Raw genomic sequence first — 26,662 nt, 5'->3', positions numbered from 1 at the left:
TATCTTCGCCTAAACCCTACAAACAGTGGCGGCAACTTCGCCTGATGAACACAACGTTTTTTCAGGTTTGATTTTGACGTATTGCGAGGTATTCGAAGGTGTAATGGGTTGTTTTTGATGGAGGGAGGTGAGTAGGACACAATAACTCGGTATTTCAACGTAAACTCGTCCCGCGAATAGTCGAACGGAACGATTTCTACACCCGTGTGATAATCCCGAACCACACAATCACGAGCAAATGGCTCTGATACCAATTGTAGGTTCCTAGCCGGATCTACACGGAAATATCTCGTTCTACGTAGGTGCAGAATCCCTACCTACGTAAGACGATACGAGCGTAGAAGCGATATACGTTAAAACACAAGCTAAACACGTTACAATACCCAAAAGACACGTTGTATTGCAACTAATAACACGTGATATTCAATCACCAATTACACGTACTGAAATCGTTTTTCAAATCAAGCCGTAGCTTAAACCTATATACACTTAGACAACTTCGCCTAACATGCTAGGCGAAGTTGTCACTAACTTCGCTTGTTCCACAAGTTCGCTTATAACAGGCGAACTTGTGAGAACAAGTTATCTCAAACACATAAACAAATCCAACTAACACGATTATAGACACTAGATACTGAACTACTGACATCATGCACCAACAAATATAGTCCACAAAAAAAGATGCTTCTTTGTAGTTGTTAAGCTTTAAATCAACTCTTTAAGTCTCAAGTTTAACAGTTTTTAGTTCTTGTTTAAGTGCAACATTTTCGTCAGTGTATCTACTTATTGTTTTCTCATTTTGATTAAACTTTTCCCAAAGCGCCTTTTCGCATTTTAGAAGTTTATCATAAGCTTCCTTAACACGATTAAGATCATTTAGTAAAGAGTCGATGTGAGTTTTTAACATTTTGTACTCCACATCTTTTTCTAAATATTCTTTACAAAGTAACTCACATTTTTCACATGATTTTACATGAGCACACTTTTCCAAACTTTCACAAACATCAACTTTACTATTCTTTTAGAAAGACAATTCACGATCCTTTATCTTCTCTATGAATTGAGAGAGATTGTACGTGTTGGAGTTCGATTGAATTGACATAATGAATATACCCCAAACTTCAGGTGAAATCTCAATGAGTGTATCGACCAACCTATCAATGTATTCGATGTCACGTTTCTCAATTCCAATATGTTTTATTTCGCTCACCAGCTTGCAATATCTTTTGATTAAGCGATCAAGTGATTCTCAAGTTATCATATCAAAATCATCAAATTCTTTCTTCAAAACTTGCCTACTGTTTCTTCTCAATGCATCTTCAACATTAAACAAACTCAAAAACTCAATCATCACTTACAGCGTGTAAGTTTCTTAACATGTAAGAAATAAGCCGTGTAAGTATTAGGAGCATGTAAGTACACTTATACGCTTCAAATTGGACTTATGCGTGAATCACACTTATAGAAGAACACTTTTCTACATATAACCCACTTATATGGATAACACCATTATACGGATAACCCACTTATACGGGGTAACACACCTTTACGAAGAACAAATCTTATACGTGTATCAGAAGGTGTTGGTGCATTTTGTGACCGTCGCTATGCAATTCTGACCAGTGGAGACGAAGTGGTGAAGTTAGAACAACTTCACCATAGGCGAAGTTAGAACAACTTCACCATTGGCGAAGTTAGGACAACTTCGCCTACAGGCCCAAGCCCAAGCCTGCGAACTTGGTTTATCTATATATATGTGTGTCTTGTTTAGGGTTTAGTGTCCAGAAAAGTGAGAGTGTTTTGTGTAGACGTCATTGTTTAGAGAGAAACAGATAGAGAGTGTCGTGTGGGCAGACCAGAGGTAGAGCTCACCTCGGGTCAGTCGTGTTTTTGTTTTTGTTCGGTATGTAACGTGTTTTGGTTATATTATAAAGGATATGCAGATTCGTTTATCCCATTCGTGTGTTTGTTCGTGTGTAATCGTGTTCTTCGTCTATAACATCGTAAATGAGTCTAGGAGGATTTCCGCACTCCTAGACCTCGTGTGGATCTCGTAACGATCAGCGACGCCCCAGGGGACTTACAAGTGGTATCAGAGCCTTAGGCTCTTATGCTATCGTTCGAGATCTGTGTTTTGGTGTTTCTGGCCCGTTTCTGATGTGTTTTTGGCCGAACAGCCGTCGTCGGCGAAGTTATAGGGTTTAGGCGAAGTTGGCTGAAAAATTAGGGTTTTGGCGAAGTTGACTTTTTGGCGAAGTTGACTTTTGGCGAAGTTAAAAAAAAAATTTGGAGTTTTCATCTGAATGGCCATGTTTACAAGATTATTGTGAGACCGAAAACGTTGTTCCAACAACGAGTGAAACTTGATATCTCTTGGTCTTACGTGTGAACAAATACGGGTCAACTCTGGATTTGGAGTTGAAATTGCGAATGGGATATTGAATGAAACTGGATATTGACACATATTTGGTTATTTGGGTGTTTTTGGGCTAAGAAATAATTATTGTTCGAGATTGACCAACTGAAGAAAGTCAGATTTTGTTTGGGTTTTCGTCATTATTGGATCGTGGTCAAAGCTTATTATTTATGTTATTTTCAAGGCGTTCGAGAATTGGATCCTGAAAACGTGGGATACGAGCATCCGGGATGCTTATTTATTAAGGTGAAAATTTTGGAACAAGTAGGATTTAATCGGGAATTAAATTGTTTAAGTTCTTGATCGTTATCCCTGGTGATTGAAGATGCTTCGGATTTATTAATGGTCATGTGTGTTAGATTGTGTCAAGGTGGTTTTGTGATGAAACTGACCACTTGATGTTAAGTAGTTGAAGATTGAACCTTATCTTACTATGCAATTCCGACTAGTTGGGTGAAGTTGTGGAGGGTGCACAACTTCACGTGTTGGTGAAGTTTGAAGAACTTCACGTGTTGGTGAAGTTAGGAACAACTTCACGTGTTGGTGAAGTTACGAACAACTTCACGTGTTGGTTGAGATGATCGAATATGCACGGGGATGCAGTTCAAAGATCTCGATCGATATAGTTCGAAGGAGCTTACACTAAAGGGGAGATCTGATATGGAAGACGCCGGGTGATTGGTAGATTTGTGGAGCTACAAGACAGTTTCAGACACGGCTGGTTGAAGACAGGATGGTTGTTGCATGTATATGTGAAGTTCAAGTTTGAAGATCACAGTGCAATCGAGTCCTATCAGAAGAAGAAAACAGAAGATCATCAGTTAAGGAGGTGTCTGTTGGTGCATGTTTTGTAACAGATGATCTTTTGTGTTTGTTAGAATTGAGAGCAACGGTCAAAGGGGAGTCTGTTGGTGCATTTTGTGACCGTCGCTATGCAATTCTGACCCGCGGAGACGAAGTGGTGAAGTTAGAACAACTTCACCATAGGCGAAGTTAGAACAACTTCACCATTGGCGAAGTTAGGACAACTTCGCCTACAGGCCCAAGCCTAAGCCTGCGAACTTGGTTTATCTATATATATGTGTGTCTTGTTTAGGGTTTAGTGACCAGAAAAGTGAGAGTGTTTTGTGTAGCCGTCATTGTTTAGAGAGAAACAGATAGAGAGTGTCGTGAGGGCAGACCCGAGGTAGAGCTCACCTCGGGTCGGCCGTGTTTTTGTTTTTGTTCGGTATGTAACGTGTTTTGGTTATATTATAAAGGATCCGCAGATTCGTTTATCCCATTCGTGTGTTTGTTCGTGTGTAATCGTGTTCTTCGTCTATAACATCGTAAACGAGTCTAGGAGGATTCCGCACTCCTAGACCTCGTGTGGATCTCGTAACGATCAGCGACGCCCCGGGGGACTTACAGAAGGACTTATACGCTGATGTTACTATGAAACTGATCATGATCTGAAACTTGATAATCTTCTTAAATTTGATGTTTTCACTCTTGCAGAAATGATCACTAGATGATTACGAACATGTCACTAAGATGAATTTGATTTTGAACCACACATGAGTGTTTAATTGAAGAATAAGTTTCGATGATAAACTTTGACTTGCAAATCTTCAAATAGATACGAGTTGATGTGTTCAGTTCAGTAGTAAACACAAACGTAAAACTCTGATACCACTTGAAATACCGGTTGCCGGATCATAAGATGTCATAATATACTTGTAGAAGTTATACGATAAGGATTGAATACGTTGTGTTACTATACTAAGCTATAAGGCGGAAACATAATAGCAAAGGGATCAAACACATGTCAACTCACTGGAATTATCACTATATTCATATAGCAATGTCACTACAAGTGATAATATTTTCACCAAAGATTTCCAAAGAATAATACAAAATATGACATGATTACCCATATTTATACATGGCAGCCTATGGTCCGTATAAGTCATTCAGCGTATAAGATTTATACGTCGTAGAAGACTTATGCGCTCGTTAGCATACTTATACGCCCCTTAACATGTAATTCTAACAGTTCAGCTCTTTTAACTATAGAAGGCCTAACATTAGACATTTTTGCACTAACAATAACAAATGGAATTCGGTAATTAACCAACTTTGACTCGAATTGTCAAAGTCAAAATTGTCAAGAACATAAATGGTCAACACACACCAGATTTTCAATTAACCCCAGAATCACAATGAAACAACATAAAATTGGCATCATTAGCCTCGTATACTCAGCGCTATGAACCCCAATCAACCAAACATCTAAGCATCGTGTTTTAATGGTGCATTTGATTAATATAAGTAATTGGTTAATTATGCGATTAATTAACCTATCAAACGTTAACGAAATTCAACAAGAACCATCGTGTTTGGTTCGTCTTTTCCATTTATATAGATTTAGGAATACTAAATGTGCCAAGCATAAACGAAAAGGTTTTTCCTTATATAATGTACCTTAGACGAATCGGTTTCGCGAATACAATATGGTCTTGGTGTATATTGTAAAGATTCTCTAACACCCACGAGCTCGGGTCTTTTCCTTCAGATCTTGGTCCGAGATAAAGGAGGGTGTTTGTGTGTGTATTTGAGAGTGTATGGAGGCTAGAAGATATTAATGAGGGTTTTAGGAAGGTTTAAGGGGTTTATATGCCCTTAAGCTCATGGACCTAAGACCCATCACCATCCCTTATATTATTGACCAAGCCCACACTCTATTATTTTATCTAATCTTAATTAAATATTAACACACCTTTAAGTAAACAAAATTTCTTTTATTTATTATTATTATCAAAAGCAGGGCGTTACACCTAGAAACTTAAACATGCTTATATAAGCTTACAAAGTTAACCTTCAAGTTAAATTCAGACTAATCCTACCTTTTATATATTTCAAACTCTTACCAATAATATTTTCACCAATTACTCGATCATCTTTTTCACTTTCATCCAAACGATGACATGATATGCTGGTAATTTTAACCATGAATTTTTAGAGTATATGTGAATAGTATAGTTTTACACTTAAAAGATTTTTAGAAATGAAAAAAAGTTGGTTACTAGCAATGAAAATTGGTTTATTGTACATTACCTTTTTATGCAATTTCTCAAACCTAATAATAGGGAGAGGAAATCATTTTACAAGGTAAATTTGAATGAGTTTTGTCAGGGAGGGAGGAGAGAGAGAGAGAGAGAGAGCCATAATAGTAAGGAGAGAAAAGGAGAAGCCCTAGCAACCAACGTGGAGGGTGATGAAGGAACTTTTTCCCCTACCATGTTGGAGATGGTTTAAAATGTATTAAATGTATATGCTAACATTTGGTTTTTACGTGATGCAGGCATATAGAAGGCTGTTCTTTTGAGGGGCACATTCCTTCTAACCTCTCCGCCTTGACACAACTACAAGATTTGTATGCCTTTTTATACTCTTTTTATTTTTGTTTTTGTGCTACCAATGAGGTGGTTCACGATACATATTTATTAATTGCCACTTTTTTGTTTTTTGTTATGTATATTCATAGGAGAATTAGTAACCTGAAAGGTCACGCTTCTGCTTTTCCATCTCTACATAATGCGTATATGATAAATACATTGTAAGCTTTTTCTTGTGTATATAATGATTCCCTCTTTTTAGCAAATGACACTACTCAATTATACAGGGTACTAAGGAATTGTTTGATCCATGGGACAATTCCTGACTATGTTGGGAATTTGACAAACCTGCAAACTTTGTAAGCAATTAGCAAGAGTTTCTTTCTTATATGAATCTTTTCTTTGTTTGAAAACTAGAATACGGAAGATTGGATACTACTAACAAGGATAGCATGATACAAAAATTTCAAAGTGATAACTTTTAGATCAAAACTTTATATAATATTAGACACTCCGTAATTTTGTAAATATGGCTTGATTAAACCATTGCAAGTACAAAGGTGAGATCTAAAGATAACTTATTTTAAAGAGAAAATCAGAGAACTAACAAAGAACTACTTTTAACTTTTTTTTAAAAAAAATATTTTTAATTTTTTCTCCTTTCATTCTTCTAATAAGTTGGTATTGTTTCTAAAAAAACTTGTCAATGGAATGCATATGCGCAACAACTTGTATTGCATATAAACAATAGTATGCATGTGCGAAATAATGTCTATTACATATATATAATAGTGTTTTATTGCATATAATTTAACGCAATTGAATTATATAAGTCACATCATTGAATATATGCAAATAAAACACAATTTCTTAATGCACACTAATACATATATGTAATACAACAATAATGCATATACACACTATATCAATTTTTATTATTTTTCCATATAATACAACACTCTTGCGTGTATACAGTATAAACAATTGAGTATATATTATTCAACATTATTGCACATAAAAAATACACACTGTTGTATATATGCAATATAAAAAAAGTCGATGTATTGCATATGTGTACTACAACGAGTTTCTTTTGTCATTTTTTTATTTTTTTTAGTTTTATATTTTTCCTAGTGAAGAATAACAACATATAAGAATGATGAAAGAAAAAAATTTTAATATATTTTTTTAATTAAATTAAAAATATTTCTTTATTAGTTCTCTAGTTATCTCTCTATGATGAGTTCTCTTTTGATCATCTCCCCTCAAGTACAAAGCCTAATTAATAATCATCGATACACAAAACACCATTTAACTTTTATAACACATATATAAGTTTATCTTGGTATCATAGCCAATGGCTCGTGTTCGGTGCATATGATCGTCACAATTTACATGTCTATGAAAACCGCTAATGATATTGATTGATTACCGGCCCTTTTCTCATTTCTCATCCAATTCTGGTCACAAATCACCAAATTGTTGTGCTGCCATCGTCATCATCCTTGTACCGTCGCTGAAGCATCCATTTTTGGATTAGTTATCACTTCTCAGTCATAATTACCGAGTTGTATCTCCTTTTCCAGATTATCACCTTATGAGCCTCATTTAAGTTGCACCGCCATGCCTAATAGGGTTTCATATTAGTACTCACAAACCACAAATTTTCCTAGCTTAGTAATAGCAAACTTTATAGTATTTGCATTGCTCAGTACTCTCATACTTGTTGATGTATTCACTCATATAAATACTTACATAGTTTTCATACAAATTCAATATTTGTACACTTACAAGTATTCACAAACATGTTACAAATCACTCTCTTTGACTCGTCGAAAGGGCAATCCATTAATTCTCATAAGTTAACCTTTATTCTTTCTCTAACTAATTACGCGTATTAGAAAACTAAGATTGAGCATTTCCTGATAATTGTTTTTTCGTATTATCTCGTGTGCTGATCCAACCATTAACACTAAAATAGATGCAACTACTCCCTCATTGTCAATCCCTGTTACACAATTAAACGGTTTGGATTGTTAACGATGCGATGCTTGCATGATCAATCTTTCTGCTGTCTCTAAGGCATCAATACAAAATGCACCTATTTCAAAGACAATTGTCGTCCCTATATCCCTAGTTTGTCGTCAAGATAGCCTACAACGAAGACATGTCGTGGCTATAGGTTAATTTTCAATTTTTATTTTTATTTATTTATCAACCATTAATTAAAGAAAACCAGAAAATGTTAATCTAACCTACAACGAAGACATGTCGTCGCAACTAGCTCTCCCAAACGTCATCGTTTCATGCTTTCTTATATTAAAGAAAAACAAAAAATAAATAAAACTTACCTATCTCGAGGACAATGTTGTAAAAGTAGGTCTAGAGGGCCGAGTACTTCTCGAGTACTCGCTACAAGTGTGGCGCCAAGGCGAGTTTCTTTTATTCCGCCTAGTTGCTAAAATCAATCGAAATCGGTCAACCTCAACCATAATCACATCTAGTCGGTCAACCTGATCCGACTATGACCTAAAAACAAAACATTATTCATATTTCTGTGACATAATTACATAAATTAACCTTTATGTGTGCACTAAATTTCAGTGGTTATCCTTTATGTTTAAACTTAACATAATTTATACTTTACGTTTCAAAATGTTACATTGTCTATCATTTGGTTCTAACCCAGTTATTTTTGTCGTTAACTCTGGTCATGTGTCTTGTACATAAGGACAAATTGGTCATTATACACATTTAATATTTTAATAAAAAAACAAATTAAGTATCTCTCTTTCTCTTCTTCTTCTTCCACCACCATCATCACCACCCATCCCCACACCACCATCTACTACCATCCAACCTCCAACAACTACCACCGTCTTCGGTCCTTGATTTCTCTCCATATACTCTAGAAAAACACAAACTATTTGTCACACCCTCAAATTCCACTAACGGAGTTTTACCGTCAGAGGGTGTGAACTAACAGGATCGAAATCATCAGTTATAATCAAACCATAAAAATGTTTAAATGAAATTAAGTGCGGAAGCGTAAAAACCAAAAGACAAAAGTTGCGTCACGCAGGACGACTTAAAAACCCAAGTAATAATAGTTAAAACATGTTTGCATATCAGAATGTTCAAAAACCATGCATGATCCTATACCGCGCGCCTGCCTCGGCCACCTGATAATAACATACTAAAAGTGTCAACACAAGGTTGGTGAGTTCACAAGTTTAAATAAAATAAGCGTTTAGCGTTTGCGTTCAGCGTTTTGCGTTTAGCGTTTTGCGTTCAGCGTTTTGCGTTACCAGATAGTGTTAAATCAATTATATATCGATAGGTAGCTAGCCTATACAACAAGTATTACTAAGTGTTCGACACCGAAGCTGACTGTTTATCAGGTGCCTTGTCACCAGGTCATCCAGACCATGGTACGTGTTAGCCAAAATTACACCCGCTCGACCTCCAGTCGAGTTTAGCGTTGGGTGGGGTTTGTCAAACCCAGTAGTACTACTCAACAGTGACTCGCTATTCCAAATATTAACCGGTTCGATGTGTAGGACTTCAAATGTTTCGTTTGCCACTTAGCCTTTACAAGTGATATATAATTTAGTAACAAAATCTTAAATGCGTTTATCGGAGTATGTTATCTCCCCCAAGTGAAAAGCGTTTAAAACAGTTTAAAGGGGTAAGTGAAAGTCACTGTTTGCGAAGAATTCCCAAAATAAATCACCAAGTGATGCGCGTCACAGAAAACTCTCTCTAACGTTCTAAAACAACAAGGAGATTTTCTAAGTATCGGAACTAATATCGAGTCTCTAGACCCGGCACATAATTCCTAATCACAAGATACGTTTCGTGTTTGTTTGTGAATCGTGTGTGACTTAACGAGTACATTTGTGATACGATACGTGTGTGAGCAATTATTTACGTGTCATGTATTAATAATGTACATCACTAGCAATTACTCCCCGTAAGGGCAATTTGGTCACACATAACAATTAACTAGCAATTATTCCCCGCAAGGGCAATTTGGTCAAACACGACAACTATTTAGCAAGTATTCCCCGCATGGGCAAATTGGTCAAAACATAACAATTAACTAGCAATTATCATGTTTCATGCATTTTCACAAAATTCAGCAGCTAGTTTCACCGAGACAGAAATTCTACTTGAAAGATTGTACTATTCCACCGATCATAGCATCTCAATTAATTTACCAAAAATCATCACTAAAGCATGCATGTGTTAGGTTTCCAGAACATATTTTATTTTATTTTTATTCCACATAGATTTATCATAATGATCAAAACACTACAGCAAGCTCATAACAGTCAAATTCATGCGCAACAGAATGTTATTTGAAATTCCCGTTAAATGAAAAATCCAACAAATGCAAGACCACTTGGGTTAGGTTTCTAACTCAATAAGTAAACTTCCAGAAGTGGAACCAACCCAATTGGTCTCGTATTTCATGAGATATAACATTTACAAAACAACCTAACAGCAGGTCTAACAACTCAGCTTTGCACAACGTTTTTGTAAAATCATAAAGGTTAACTTTTACATGTCCAAAAATTGCAAATTTATATTCTTTAGAAACTAGACTCAACCTAGTTTACTGTAGTATCAATAATCTCAATCAATTTTTATATTTACACCCCGATACAGTCAATTGAACATCAACAACACAATCTGTCCAGAAACTGTTTGCAACAAAACTCAACATATTAACCATCTATAGACTATAATCCGTTCATATAACACTCTAGACACCATAATCACTATCCATGCACATCAATTACACCATACATACATGGTTAGGGTTTTATTTGATCTCAAATCCAAGACACAACAATTAACATGTAACAATATCAATTCTAGTTATCAAATCATCATCAATACATCATCAAATCAAACAAAGATCATATGAACACAATATATGAAATTTCCAGATTTTAGGGTTTATAATTAACCCATTCAAACTCAAAATTAAGCATGTAAAATACATAGGATAGTTGTTTATACCTTCCTAGCACCTTAATCTTCGATTAAACTTGAAAGATCTTGTGTATATGTGTGTGTGTGATTGACAGCAGCCAAGAACAAGGGGGGAGGGGGGCCGATCGGTCTAGAGGGAGGGAGAGGGAGTGTTAGGGTTTAGGTTTATACTATTATTTATAATAACATGTTACATCTAGGTCCCTCAACTTCTAATTTGCACTTTTCTAGCTTATTTTAACTAGCTCTTGTTTCTTGTTTAGTATCATACATAATATAATCAAGTAACACATATGTCTAACACATAATTATCACATAATTATTGTTTTGACGTTTTTCATTTATTCACCAATTGTTTGCGTCAACTCGTTTGCGTTTCGGTGCAATTCCCGAAAGACTACACATGTAGTAAGTGTCAAGCGTCATTTAAACCCTAGTTTAAATGTAATGAGGTGTGCGTTACAGATTCAATGATCTTAAGTTTGAATTGACGGAGTTGAGTTAACGGAGTTAACCTGAAATTGACGATTGTCACACTATTAATCAGTTTTGCCTTAAATTTAACCACCGTACTTTAACCGTCGTTCATTACCACCACCCCCACTCGCCACCACTATCATCTACTTCCAACACCTACCACCTCCACCACTACACAGTCAAAGATGAGTTCACCGCTCACTATCGAAGACAATGGAACCCAAAATTTCATAGAAGTATTTGAAACTCATACCCAGATAATATTAACCCAAAATCTAAGCTTCCCTTAACAAAAAAAGTCAGCCCCAATAGGCTACCCTAATTGTCTTAGAGACCGCTACCCTAATTGGAATTTTGCTGTGCTTGAGTGTTTTGGTTTCCCAGTCCAAACCTTCAACTGGTTCTTCAATGAAGCGTAGCTGTTCATCAATTTGCAGTTCGTCCAAAGGGACTACTTGGGTTTCATCGGATAAGCATTTCTTCAAATTGGATACGTGGAATACATTGTGTACACTGCTGAGTTCCGCTGGTAAGTCCAGTCGGTACGCCACCGGACCAACGCGTTCCGTTATTCGGTAAGGACCAACGTATCGTGGGTTGAGTTTGTTTCGCTTCCTAAAGCGAACCACACCTTTCCAAGGTGAGACTTTGAGTAACACTTGGTCATTCACTTGAAATTCGAGAGGTTTTCGGCGCTTGTCGGCGTAACTCTTTTGGCGATCTCGTGCTGCTGCCATGCGATTTCGGATTTGAACAATCTTTTCCGAAGTTTCGAGTACCAGTTCTGGACCAGTGATTTGGCTGTCACCCACCTCTGCCCAGCAGAGTGGTGATCGACACTTCCGTCCGTACAGTGCTTCAAACGGCGCTGCTTTAAAACTTGCGTGGTAGCTGTTATTATACGAAAACTCTACCAAAGGTAAGTGAGGTTCCCAACTTTTTCCGAAATCCAACACACATGCACGCAACATATCCTCCAGGGTCTGAATAGTTCGTTCACTTTGCCCATCCGTCTGAGGATGGTAGGCTGTGCTCATATCAAGACGTGTGCCTAGTGCGCTTTGTAGTGACTTCCAAAAGTGCGAAGTGAAACGAGAATCTCGATCAGAAATGATTGAGACAGGCACTCCGTGTCTAGACACTACTTCCTTCATGTAGACGCGAGTTAATCTTTCCATTTTGTCCGATTCCTTAATCGCTAAAAAGTGTGCGGACTTAGTCAACTGGTCAACGATCACCCAGATGGTATCGCATCCCGTCGGTGTTTTAGGTAATCCTGTGATAAAATCCATTGAAATGTGTTCCCATTTCCACATTGGTAGTTCCGGTTGTTATAGTAGGCCAGATGGTTTCTGGTATTCTATTTTGACTCTGGCACAAGTCAAGCATTTGCTCACGTAGGTGGCAATGTCGGCTTTCATATTCGGCCACCAGTAAAGTGCCTTTAAGTCATGATACATTTTATCTGAGCCAGGGTGGATAGAATATCTGGACTTGTGTGCTTCGTCCATCACCAGAGTTCTCAACTCTCCGTATCGTGGAACCCAAATCCGGTTCTCAAAATATCGGACCACGTCCGATTTGGTTTCAAGTTTCTTGTTCATGCCCCGCATGAGTTCCGATGGAAGATTATCATCTTTCAAAGCTTCGAGTTGCGCCTCGCGAATCTGATCGGGTAAGTTGGTATGAATCGTGAGTTGCAATGCTCGCACTCGTCTGGGTTTATCTGTTTCTTTTCTGCTGAGGGCGTCGGCCACTACATTGGCCTTGCCAGGGTGGTACTTGATGGCACAATCATAATCCTCAAGCAGCTCGACCCAACGACGCTGTCGCACGTTCAGCTCCTTTTGATCGTAGATATGCTGGAGACTCTTGTGGTCGGTGTAAATGGTAAACTTGGTACCATACAAGTAATGCCTCCATATCTTAAGGGCAAACACCACAGCTCCGAGTTCCAAATCATGGGTCGTGTAGTTCTTCTCGTGAACCCGCAGTTGTCGAGAGGCATAAGCTATAACCTTCTCGAGTTGCATCAGCACACAACCGAGACCTTGTATCGATGCGTCACAGTGTACCTCAAAATTCTCCGTTCCCTCGGGTAGGGCTAGAATAGGGGCGCTACAGAGTTTGGTTTTCAACAGTTGAAAAGCGGATTCTTGCGCGTCACCCCAATTGTACTTAGTACCCTTGTGAGTCAAAGCGGTGAGGGGTTGGGCAATCTTTGAAAATCCTTCAATGAAACGCCGGTAGTAGCCGGCCAGTCCTAGGAATTGCCGCACCTCAGTCGGGGTCTTAGGTGCTTCCCAGTTTTTGATGGCCTCTACCTTACCGGGATCGACATGGATACCATTCTCGTTGATCACATGTCCTAAAAAGTGAACCTCGCGAAGCCAAAATTCGCATTTCGAGAGTTTTGCGTACAGTTGTTCCTTCTTCAATAATTCCAGAATTACCCTTAAGTGTTCCTCATGGTTAGCCTTGTCCTTGGAGTAGACCAGGATATCGTCAATAAACACAATCACAAACTTGTCGAGGTACGCCTTGCATACTCGATTCATGAGATCCATAAATACGGCTGGTGCGTTGGTTAGTCCAAAAGGCATAACCGAAAACTCGTAGTGACCATACCGTGTTCTGAAAGCCGTCTTTGAAATATCTTCTTCGCGCACTCTTAGTTGATGGTAACCAGATCGCAGATCGATCTTCGAGTAATAACTTGATCCTTGGAACTGGTCAAACAGATCATCAATTCGAGGTAAAGGATAACGGTTCTTGACCGTCACCTTGTTCAACTCTCGGTAGTCGATGCACATGCGGAAAGTCCCATCTTTCTTTCGGACAAATAAGACAGGGGCTCCCCATGGTGATGAGCTAGGTCGGATAAAACCCTTATCCAACAAATCTTGTAACTGAGTGGACAGCTCCTGAAGCTCCGCCGGTGCGAGCCGATACGGAGCTCGTGCTATGGGTGCTGCACCGGGGGTCAACTCGATTTGGAATTCGACTTGTCGAATAGGAGGGAGTCCAGGAAAATCCTCCGGAAAACTTCCGGAAAATCTCACACAATCGGTATATCTTCAATTCGCTTCTCTTCCGCGGGTTTCTCAACAATCTGCGCCAAAATTGCCGGATGACCCTTTCGTAGATACTTCTGCGCCTTCATGAGGGTAATGACGCTGGTGGTCATGCCGTTTCTCTCGCCCCGGATCGAAATGATCTTGCCGGAAGGGGTAGTAATGCGGACTATCTTGTCGTGACATATAATCTCCGCTCGGTTCTCGGATAACCAGTCCATGCCGACCACGACATCGAAACTACTAAGCGTAAAAGGAATAAGGTCGATATCAAAGACATGACCTGCCAGTTTTAACTTACATCCCGCAAGTACATGAGTCGTTACTACAGTCTTACCGTCAGCTAATTCAACAGGAAACTTAGTATCTAACGGGGTTGGAGTTAGGTCTAAGAGTTGACTAAAGGCTTTCGACACAAAACTCCTATCAGCTCCAGTGTCAAACAATACAGAAGCAAAACAATCGTTCACAGGGAACTTACCAGTCACCACGTATGGATCATTGCGGGCTTGACCCGACCCAATAACAAAAGCTCTTCCTTTACCATTGTTTCCACCACCAATGCCACTTCCATTACCTCCATTGTTGTCGTTCTGTTTCAGCTTGGGACAATCTTTCCTGAAATGACCTTCCTGCCCACATTCGAAACATCCCTTCGTCGTCATAGGTGGTTTAGGAGCACCTTTTGCCGCAAGGTCTCCTCTACATTCCTTTGCCTGGTGACCCATCTTTCCGCATCTCAGACACTTGACACGGTCACACGGGCCAGCATGATGATAGTTACACCTGTTGCACTTCGGGTACTTCCCAGCATAGCCGCTCGAACCCTGCCCGCTACCGTTGTTATTGTTATTGTGACCCTGATTGTTGAAGCTCCGGGTGAATTCGGGCTTTCGGTAGTGTTGCTGCTGTGGGGGGTTCGAGGATGAGGATTTGGTGTTGTCAAACTTTCTCTTTCCGCTGCTCGGGTTGTTGCTGTTGTTGTCAGTACTCGGGTTGTCACGGGCTTTAGTGGTTGAACCCCTAGGTGGTAGAGCACCTTGGGTCACTGCTTGATCCGTTAGTTTGTGAGCTAACCGAATCGCTTGTTGAATCGTGGCTGGTCTGGAAGACGTCACCATGCCCTGAATCTGCGGAGCTAACCCATCAATATACATTTCAATCCTCTTACTCGGCGGGTCTACCATACGTGGACACATCACAGCCAACTCGTGAGAACGGGTGGTGTAGGCTTCGATTTCTGAACCCACCATCTTCAATGACCAAAACTCGGATTCCAACTTTGCAATCTCCTCCCTAGGACAGTACTCTTCTCGCATCATGTTTTTGAACTCCTCCCAGTTCATCGCGTTAGCCAGTTCCAATCCAAGGATCTGAACGTTTGAATTCCACCATGTGAGGGCAGAATCTTCAAGTGTTCCAGCAGCAAATTTGACCCTACTGGCAGGGGGACAATTACACATCTCAAACGCCGACTCAGCCTTCTCAGCCCAACGCAGGAAGCCTATAGCTCCCTCGGTGCCCTTAAACGTACTGGGCTTGCAGTCAAGGTAATTCTTGAAGGTACACGTTCCAATTGGACCTCCAGCTTGGTTCTGTACATGTGAGGCTAGAGCGGCCACCGCGTGGTCATTCAGCAGAGTTTGGAGTTCTGTTGCAGTCAGGTTGATGTTACCACGCCCGTGTCCAGCGTTTCTTCCTGTCATTTCCTAGAATCACAGCATAAAATGTTAAACATGAATTTTTCTTTCATATGAAACACACCATACATGTAATAAAAGATATGTAAGAAAGAAATAAAAGGAACAAACATCACATCACAACCATATATTAATCCAAATAATAATTCATGATTAAAACCATTGTATTCGCTACAAAGTATTTAAAACCAATCCTTAAAATCATAGAAAAATAATAGTTTGGATGGAGACAACCCCTCCATCTAGGTGTTATCATCCTTAGATGTCATCGTCTGAGGACACCTCTGAGTGTGCCTCCTCCTCTGCCGGTTCTTCCTCCGGTTCCTCCTCGGGATCCTCCTCAGGCTCCTCCTCGGGATCTTCTTCGGGTTCCTCTTCAGGCTCTGCCTCAGGCTCTGCTTCAGGTTCTGCCTTAGGCTCTGCCTCAGGTTCGGCTGCGTTCTGAGCAATTTGCATTTGTAAGACATCGCAGCGCTCTAAAGCTATCTCGGTTCGGGTCCTTGCTACTTGGAGTTTCTCTTGCAAGTCTATCATCTTGGCTTGCATCTTTTTCATAATCTTCATCTGTTGATCACTAGCCTCTTGCATTTCCTTCATTGCTACTGTCATGCGGGAAATTTCCTCTTTAGTTTCGCTTCCATCTTTTAACTGTCCGGAAACGTTCGCTCTCGTATAGCGCATGTAACCAACATCACGCTCTAAACAAGAAACAACAGCTGCGAGCACACGCTCTACAGGTTCGGTTATGGGTGGTAAGGTGTTGGGATAAGCAGGATGGTTCGGGTGGGGTAGCGGGGGAACTTGTTCGCGATAGACCATACGTCTGATCATATTAGGATACCAATCCCAGCTAACTTCGTTTTCGTACATGCCTCTGGATAAGCGATACCTCTTCGGTGCGGGAGCTTCGAGTTCCGGAACTACTAGGGGTGGCGATGCGGTAGGTAGCTGCGGTTCTTTCCCGTGAGCATGAGTCATCGGATCGGATGATGATGATGATGATGGCGGCGTCGACATTCCTACAGGTAAGCCGTGTATTCGCGCGTATGAGTGAAAGGGGTAAAGAGATAAGATAACAAAGACTACACAAATCTATGCAGTGCGTATCATTATAACTAATGGGTCGTCGCGGTTATAGTTTAGTATGCATGCAATTTCTAGTTCGCTATAACCAATGGCTCTGATACCAATCTGTCACACCCTCAAATTCCACTAACGGAGTTTTACCGTCAGAGGGTGTGAACTAACAGGATCGGAATCATCAGTTATAATCAAACCATAAAAACGTTTAAATGAAATTAAGTGCGGAAGCGTAAAAACCAAAAGACAAAAGTTGCGTCACGCAGGACGACTTAAAAACCCAAGTAATAATAGTTAAAACATGTTTGCATATCATAACGTTCAAAAACCATGCATGATCCTATACCGCGCGCCCGCCTCGGCTACCTGAGAATAACATACTAAAAGTGTCAACACAAGGTTGGTGAGTTCACAAGTTTAAATAAAATAAAGCGTTTAGCGTTTGCGTTCAGCGTTTTGCATTTAGCGTTTTGCGTTCAGCGTTTTGCGTTACCAGATAGTGTTAAATCAATTATATATCGATAGGTAGCTAGCCTATACAACAAGTATTACTAAGTGTTCGACACCGAAGCTGACTGTTTATCAAGTGCCTTGTCACCAGGTCATCCAGACCATGGTACGTGTTAGCCAAAATTACACCCGCTCGACCTCCAGTCGAGTTTAGCGTTGGGTGGGGTTTGTCAAACCCAGTAGTACTACTCAACAGTGACTCGCTATTCCAAATATTAACCGGTTCGATGTGTAGGACTTCAAATGTTTCGTTTGCCACTTAGCCTTTACAAGTGATATATAATTTACTAACAAAATCTTAAATGCGTTTATCAGAGTATGTTATCTCCCCCAAGTGAAAAGCGTTTAAAACAGTTTAAAGGGGTAAGTGAAACTCACTGTTTGCAAAGAATTCCCAAAATAAATCACCAAGTGATGCGCGTCACAGAAAACTCTCTCTAGCGTTCTAAAACAACAAGGAGATTTTCTAAGTATCGGAACTAATATCGAGTCTCTAGACCCGGCACATAATTCCTAATCACAAGATACGTTTCGTGTTTGTTTGTGAATCGTGTGTGACTTAACGAGTACATTTGTGATACGATACGTGTGTGAGCAATTATTTACGTGTCATGTATTAATAATGTACATCACTAGCAATTACTCCCCATATGGGCAATTTGGTCACACATAACAATTAACTAGCAATTATTCCCCGCAAGAGCAATTTGGTCAAAACATGACAACTATTTAGCAAGTATTCCCCGCATGGGCAAATTGGTCAAAACATAACAATTAACTAGCAATTATCATGTTTCATGCATTTTCACAAAATTCAGCAGCTAGTTTCACCGAGACAGAAATTCTACTTGCAAGATTGTACTATTACACCAATCATAGCATCTCAATTAATTTACCAAAAATCATCACTAAAGCATGCATGTGTTAGGTTTCCAGAACATATTTTATTTTATTTTTATTCCACATAGATTTCTCATAATGATCAAAACACTACAGCAAGCTCATAACAGTCAAATTCATGCTCAACAGAATGTTATTTAAAATTCCCGTTATATGTAAAATCCAACAAATGCAAGACTACTTGGGTTAGGTTACTAACTCAATAAGTCAACTTCCAGAAGTGGAACCAACCCAATTGGTCTCGTAGTTCATGAGATATACCATTTACAAAACAACCTAACAGCAGGTCTAACAACTCAGCTTTGCACAACGTTTTTGTAAAATCATAAAGGTTAACTTTTACACGTCCAAAAATTGCAAATTTATATTCTTTAGAAACTAGACTCAACCTAGTTTACTGTAGTATCAATAATCTCAACCAATTTTCACATTTACACCCCGATACAGTCAATTGAACATCAACAACACAATCTGTCCAGAAATTGTTTGCAACAAAACTCAACATATTAACCATCTATAGACTATAATCCGTTCATATAACACTCTAGACACCATAATCACTATCCATGCACATCAATTACACCATACATACATGGTTAGGGTTTTATTTGATCTCAAAATCAAGACACAACAATTAACATGTAACAATATCAATTCTAGTTATCAAATCATCATCAATATATCATCAAATCAAACAAAGATCATATGAACACAATATATAAAATTTCCAGATTTTAGGGTTTACAATTAACCCATTCAAACTCAAAATTAAGCAGGTAAAATACATAGGATAGTTGTTTATACCTTCCTAGCACCTTAATCTTTGATTTAACTTGAAAGATCTTGTGTATATGTGTGTGTGTGATTGACGGCAGCCAAGAACAAGGGGGGAGGGGGGCCGATCGGTCTAGAGGGAGGGAGAGGGAGTGTTAGGGTTTAGGTTTATACTATTATTTATAATAACATGTTACATCTAGGTCCCTCAACTTCTAATTTGCACTTTTCTAGCTTATTTTAACTAGCTCTTGTTTCTTGTTTAGTATCATACATAATATAATCAAGTAACACATATGTCTAACACATAATTGTCACATAATTATTGTTTTGACATTTTTCGTTTATTCACCAATTGTTTGCGTCAACTCGTTTGCGTTTCGGTGCAATTCCCGAAAGACTACACATGTAGTAAGTGTCAAGCGTCATTTAAACCCTAGTTTAAATGTAATGAGGTGTGCGTTACAGATTCAATGATCTTAAGTTTGAATTGACGGAGTTGAGTTAACGGAGTTAACCTGAAATTGACGATTGTCACACTATTAATCAGTTTTGCCTTAAATTTAACCACCGTACTTTAACCTTCGTTCATTACCACCACCCCCACTCGCCACCACTGTCATCTACTTCCAACACCTACCACCTCCACCACTACACAGTCAAAGATGAGTTCACCGCTCACTATCGAAGACAATGGAACCCAAAATTTCATAGAAGTATTTGAAACTCATACCCAGATAATATTAACCCAAAATCTAAGCTTCCCTTAACAAACAAAGACAGCCCCAGTAGGCTACCCTAATTGCCTTAGAGACCGCTACAACCACCATCTGAAACCCGACCCGATAGAATTGACGTTCTTAATTAGGGCACCAAATAAACACCATAAACACAAATCCATCACATGTTACTGCAGATGATCCGAAACCAACCCCACAACCATCCCGTCGTTCTAGGGTTTATGAAACCCTAATTGTACCGTCGACGGGTCTTAAATCCACTTAATTTCGCGTCGAAGCTTTCTTCCTTTCAGGTGTAGCATTTTCGTCAACATCTTATTGCTCGCCGATACATAGTAGACTAGTGGGGTTGATCACCGGAGATGAGGTCAAAGGTGTTGATAGTGACAGTGGGGTGAGGGTTGATCGTGACGGTGGCGGTGGTGAGTGTGTATGGTGACGGTGGTGGTGTGGTTGTTGTGCTATTTTGATGGTGGGTTGGTGGAGGCAGAAGAAGAAAGATGAGAGAGAGGGGGGATCAGAGGAAGGAGAGAGGGGGAGGAATGAGAAAGAGAGAGGGAGACTTTATATGTTTTGTATTTATTATATTATATATAAATATAATTAGAATTATTATTAAAACGTTGTTTTTAATTAAAATGTGTATAATGATCAATTTGCCTTCATGTGCAAGACACATGACCAGAGTTAACGACAAAAAATAACTGGGTTTAGAGCCAAAGCACAGACAATGTAACATTTTGAAACGTAGAGTACAAATTATGTTAATTTTAAGATAAAATATAACTACTGAAATTTGGTGCAAACATAAAGGACAATTTCTGTAATTCTGTCTATGTCTATTGTATTAAAGAACGAATATCATTTTTTAATGAACGATTAGCAATTTTTAGTATATATTTAGTATTTAAAAATGTATATATCTTATTTATATTGATATTCACCTATCTTTTAAAATATTAGTAAACTTATGATAATTGACATATAAATAATATCCAAAAATTGATTTTCTTCATATTTACTATGTGCGAGTACTCTGGTACACCCAACTCCCTAGTCGGCCGCCTAGGGTCTGCCTAGCGACTTTTGCAAGCTCGAGGATATTTCGTCGAGATAGGATTTTACTTTGGCGGGAAACTTGACCTCCTATTTCCCAAAGTACCGGTGGAAATTTTCAGAGACCGTATGTCCTCGAGAAAAGGCTGGTAATAGTGGCCACTTTTGCCCTCAATATAGCCTTGATCGCTATAGTGTCAATTTCTTGTAATGCATATTTTTCCATGTTCAAGGAACAAGTGCCCTTGAGTTATGGGATTTGTTTACCCGAATTCACTAGCATTAGTGGTATACATGTTAATCCTCCCAATGAAGGTATCTTTTGACTCGTCCTCCTTCATTTACATCATTTGGAACTCCACCATTAAAGATTGTAAACAAGCTTTTTGTACTCACTCAACACAAGATTGTAAACAAGCTTTTTGTACTCACTCAACACGGACATATCTTTTCCTCAACACTTCCCACACATCCCTTGCTGTTTTGCAACTTGCCACTTGCAAAATGACAGCCTCCGGTATCGCTTGATACAAGTACGCAATCGTTTCCTTGTTCCTTTGAACATTTGGTTGATTACCCCATCGGAAAACTCTATGCCGACGCCCTTTTCTATACCACAACATACTCGTACCACTACCACAACAAATTTAACTCCTTATTTTTAACATTTTAAACCGGAAATACCACCGCCAGTAATCCTAAGCGTAATGTTTAAAAACGTTGTTGCTGCTGCATAAGAAATTCACCGGAATTTCATTATCGAAAAATGGGGTTCGTCGGAAAAACGTGTGCCGCTGAACAAGCCAAACCGTTTCCTTTTTCTTGTGCCGGAACCTTCAATACACTGTTGGAAACCACCGACACCACCTGTTGTTCAAATTCTATAAAAAAATACCCTGCCGAAAAAGTCGCGTTTTTTTGGGAAAAACGTTTTCGCCGAAAGACATTGTTGCCGCGTTTCTTTCTTTTCAGAACCTTTAATATGTCGATGGAGAACTCGTCTATAAGCTCCGTTGTTCAATTCTTGCTCAAAAAACCTTGCCAGAAAAACGCGGCTGTCGGAAATGTCGCCCGAATCTGCTGTTATATGTTTTTCTGGCCGAAAATTTCTTCTCGTCATGGATTGAACCACCTTTGATCTTCAAATGTTCAATCTAACAATCAATTCGTGATATAGACGGTGTTCTTCTCGTCATGCTGCTGATGCCACTTGTTGGCCCAATCTAGATCTTTGATAATGAATGATAAAAGAAACAAGATGAACAGTATGATAATGAACTACAGTCTTTATTGAATAACTTGAACTTGGATTGAATTTAATGTTCTAATTGTTGCCCCTGTTTATACATCACCAAAAGGCATGATGTTTAGGGTTGCAACCTTTCAAGAATAACAAGATACAGGCATGTGTTTATACAGTTACAAACTTTACAAATGGACACTCTAACCTCTAGACTTTACAGACATGTTTAAGTATGACTTAAACATACTTTCAACTAATTACCCTACGACCTTTGTACTTTGATGACGAGTGATTAATCCTTCATTGTTGTCATCGGAAGCTATCGGAAAGGAGAGGCTATGAGAAGTTGCTAACACAAACAGGGATAAGAATCAAAGCGTTTAGTAGAATTTCAAAGAAAGACTTTTGGCAGCCGGAGGGGACATTTCGTTGGCCCTTCAAAAAAAAATTACAAAATATAGTAAAATAAAAGGTAGAGGTTAAAAATGTCGGAAGGTTGGAGCTCCTTTTCTTAAAATTCAGGTAATAAGTTTCAAACCCTTTATGTATGCAACTCTATACAAGCGTTTCGTACAAGTTCCGGTTAGGATGATCGGGAAAGATCAAACCAGTTCAAATTCACATTAGTAGTGTAAAGGCCATAAGTCGGGGGTGGCCAAAACACATATATAGGTATTACATTCACATCTATTTCTCTCTTTTTAGATATCAATATCATTAGTTACATGTGCTCTGCAAGCTGCAGTGCATCCTTCAGCCTTTTTATCTTTGTTTTTTTAACTTTCTTTCGAAAGACGGGCATTTGGCTTGAAAGGCATTGTTTTCAGTATGTCTCTGTTTAGAGCCCCGCTAGTTTGGTTAGCTATTGAGTAATTTTTTCATCCAAGAAGCAGGCCATGCCTACGAGTGGGCATCTCACGCAACATTGTTCGCTAGTACCCGATAGACAAATAATTATAGAGTCTAGGATAAAATACATATATAAGAATGTGGTACGACAAGATTAATGACAGAAACTCAGGACAAAGCCATATGAACTAGAAGCCTCATGCACGATTCCCACGGAGTACCTATTCGAGATTCGACCAATCATCACGTGTCAATTACACCTTGGGCCGTCCTTTACTATTATTATAGGGGAATGGGGTTCGAGAAAAAGAAAGATCAATGCAACATGTCAAATTTCCTTGGATCTGTTTTATGCTATTAGCTAATCTCTTGATTCTTTATTGAACATAAACCACCGATTTACAAATTTTGTTGAACAAAGAATATAGTGAGTGGCGCAAAATCTTTCCGTGGATCCTTTTATTCCCCCTCTTTTTCCGTCAAAGTACCCATGGCTCTAGTTCATATTTTGTTACCCCAAACTCATGTAGAGGCACCTATGGTACAATGTGTTATCTTGGAGGGAAGTTTTAATTCTTTAAATATTCAGAACCTACGAATTTTTTATATTTTGAATACCCATGTTTCCTAAAGCCGCATTTTTTCAATACTTTCATTTTACTGCGCAATCGATATAATAGACACTACCTTGACTATTTTAAGGCATGTCAACCTTAAGAAGATAAATGTGTGCTCCCTTAGTAGCTCATATGAATCCAGTGACTATTGGTATGCTAATATTAAGTCATGGACCAGTTTCTTTAGCCTTTTTTCTATGTGTTGGTGTTCAATATGACCAACAAATGTCTCAACTTGTCAAACACTACCGAGGATTAACATGCTGAAATTCTCTATCATCTCTCTCTCTCTCTTCACTTTGGCCAATATCGATATAGATGGTACTATCATCGTTTTACAAGGAGATATCTCATCTTAGTAGGAGATTTCTAAAGAAAAAGCTTAGCAGCCACATTAGCTGCGCGCGAGATGATTTTAGGCACACTGTATTCCATTTGGCTTTATAATCGTGTGGTCATGGAAATTTAATACCGGATTTCCCCCACAAATTCTCCAAACTAAATGACATAGGGTTTTCATATTTATACATTTCTTGTTGGAGTTGGTTGAATGGGTGTTTACCCCAAAGTGTTCCGGACTACAAGCATACATCCGTAAGTTACTTAGTCCAACACAAAAAATATCACTTAGAGGAGTCAACAAAGAAAAGAAAAGCTATAGCATAAAACAACACAACACAAAAAGCATAAAAGAACAATGTCTAATATAAACGGTTAAATCTTCAATCACTAACTTCATACAAATGATTATATCTTAGGTGAGAGTGGATTGTTTTCGCAAAGCTAAACAAACATTGGATACGTTTATTATAATTTATCTTATGATGTTTTTGTTAAACCTTAGGCAAATGAATCAAGAATACCAAACACGATATTGCATGAAACGTCTGCGCGACTATTTTTATTAACAAACAAGAACATAAGTTTTGAAACAAATAAAATTATGTCTTAATATAGGCTACATGAAACTTAGAAAACAAGACATACTCAAATTAGTAAACCTATAACTTTGGCACCAAGTTATTCAACTTCATCCATGAACTTTAGACCTCCATCAAACCGCCCTTAAGAACTTCCATACCACCCTCATACTTTTCGTATTAACCATTCAGATCCTTCAAGTTGGTGTTGCTCCAAGTTTTACACTCCTCTCAATACCTTCCATTGTTTCTCCAAGATTCTTCACACATTGTAAAGCTCGCACCTCTTTGAGCTTGATTCAGTGATTCAACTTTTTCACTCTACCAGCAGGATTCTTTTTCCTAGTGACCGTTGAGCTATTTTCGAGATTACCACTGTTTAGAACTGCAATGCCTGGTTTCAGATGTGAAACAACTTTTTCTTTCTCAAATTCATAACCAACTATCATGGTACTCAAAACAATTCTTCCATCCACACTTGGTGCATGCTTCCTCTCGAACTTAACTCCATTATTCTGTTGTACATTGTATCACTTGAACTTTGCATGAACTTCATGCAAACTCCAACATCAGTTTTGCTGGTTTGTTAATCTTCAACATTTTCTGTTCCACTCTTTCTTCTTCAGTCAATGATGCTTCTCGTTTTCCCGGTACTCACTCTTGCCTTTCTCACCATTAGGGTTCTGATTTTTATTAAACTGATGCTCTCCTTTCTTCCGACATGACATACAAGGCTTCTCTCTCGATTTTAATAGACACACTGATTAACTATTTTGCTAAGGTTTCTTGTCCAACAAGAATATTCTCGAACTTAGTTATACTCGATTGGGCCGCCCACCCTTGGATATCAGTAATGAAGTTAAGATATTCCGGCCTTTAACCGTGGATGAGTATCTGCTTCTTATGAGCAACGCTAACCCGAGACTGTGGATCGAGTTCTTCAATCTCACGACAAAGATTCTTTACTTTGCGAAAATATTAGGCGATCAGATAATATCCTTAAGAAACCATCATAAACTCACCTTCGACTAGTTGTAATCGAGCATCATTCTTTTTCTTGAATAAGGTCTCCAACGTATCCCACACTTGCTTTGGGTATTTGAGATCTTGAATGTGATTAAGAACATCATAATCAACCGTTGTCTTGATGATAAACATCGCCCGACTTCAAATGCCATTTCTCGATACTACCATTAATATCGTTCGTGGGTTGTCCCGTCTCGGAACCGTTCGTTACCTGCCAAAGATCTTGACCTTGAAGATACGATTTGATGCATGTCGACCATTGTTTGGAGTTACTTTGGTTCAATTTCTTGATTCCTCATACGACTTGGAGTTCTTCCATTATTTTTGTTACAAAATTCTCGACAACTTCTGCGTTGCACTCGATTTCGTTACTTCGATTGGAACCACAAAACAACACGCGTGACACCAACAAAACCCAAAAAATAATAATTGCTACCTATTGATGATAAAATAACACTTAGATATGGATGCAGCTCTTGTTCGATAATATCACAAAAATAATCTCGGTTCACTTTTGATTCACCAATTAAGCTAATTCCCAACAAAATAAATGGTGAACAATTTTTTCTCAAACACACAATTATATATATTCAAACAATATATATATATATATATATATAAAGCAATATCGAGACTTTGCACTAGCGGATGCGGAATTATTCTCACGAACATGCAAAAGAACAATTAAACCTTGTACCTCGCACTTTCATGGTCACCTCTATTTGCCTTGCGATTAAATAAACGGCTACCGTTGGCCTTATGTAGGCTACGACTGCCGACAATACGAACACCCAAGATCAGAATCTTCACTACGACCAAAAATTTGAACACATGCAGTTAGAACCTTAACCGCGATCGGTTTGTTGGACTTTTATGCATTTGATTGGAAACTACTACTTCAA

At 38.7% G+C, this 26,662-nt stretch overlaps 2 pseudogenes across 1 annotated transcript in view; both read left to right on the top strand.

Moving 5' to 3' along the window:
* Nucleotides 1-26,662, top strand: part of LOC143634849 (putative LRR receptor-like serine/threonine-protein kinase At1g07650) — a 78,987-nt pseudogene that overhangs the window by 39,108 nt on the left and 13,217 nt on the right. The window contains exons 5-7 of the transcript XR_013153945.1: nt 5,760-5,831; nt 5,943-6,014; nt 6,081-6,152. The product of XR_013153945.1 is annotated as a putative LRR receptor-like serine/threonine-protein kinase At1g07650 (transcript). The remainder of the gene's footprint in view (nt 1-5,759; nt 5,832-5,942; nt 6,015-6,080; nt 6,153-26,662) is intronic.
* LOC143634842 (NADH-ubiquinone oxidoreductase chain 4 pseudogene) lies at nt 21,358-24,480 on the top strand (annotated as a pseudogene).

This window comes from Bidens hawaiensis, unplaced genomic scaffold (genome assembly GCF_021521415.1).
Source record: "Bidens hawaiensis isolate Kalapana, Puna unplaced genomic scaffold, B.hawaiensis_p1.1 tig00007257_1, whole genome shotgun sequence".
Classification (NCBI taxonomy): Eukaryota; Viridiplantae; Streptophyta; class Magnoliopsida; order Asterales; family Asteraceae; genus Bidens; species Bidens hawaiensis.
The sequence above is the reverse complement of the archived record's forward strand: the minus strand, read 5'-3'. Positions and strand labels throughout refer to the sequence as shown.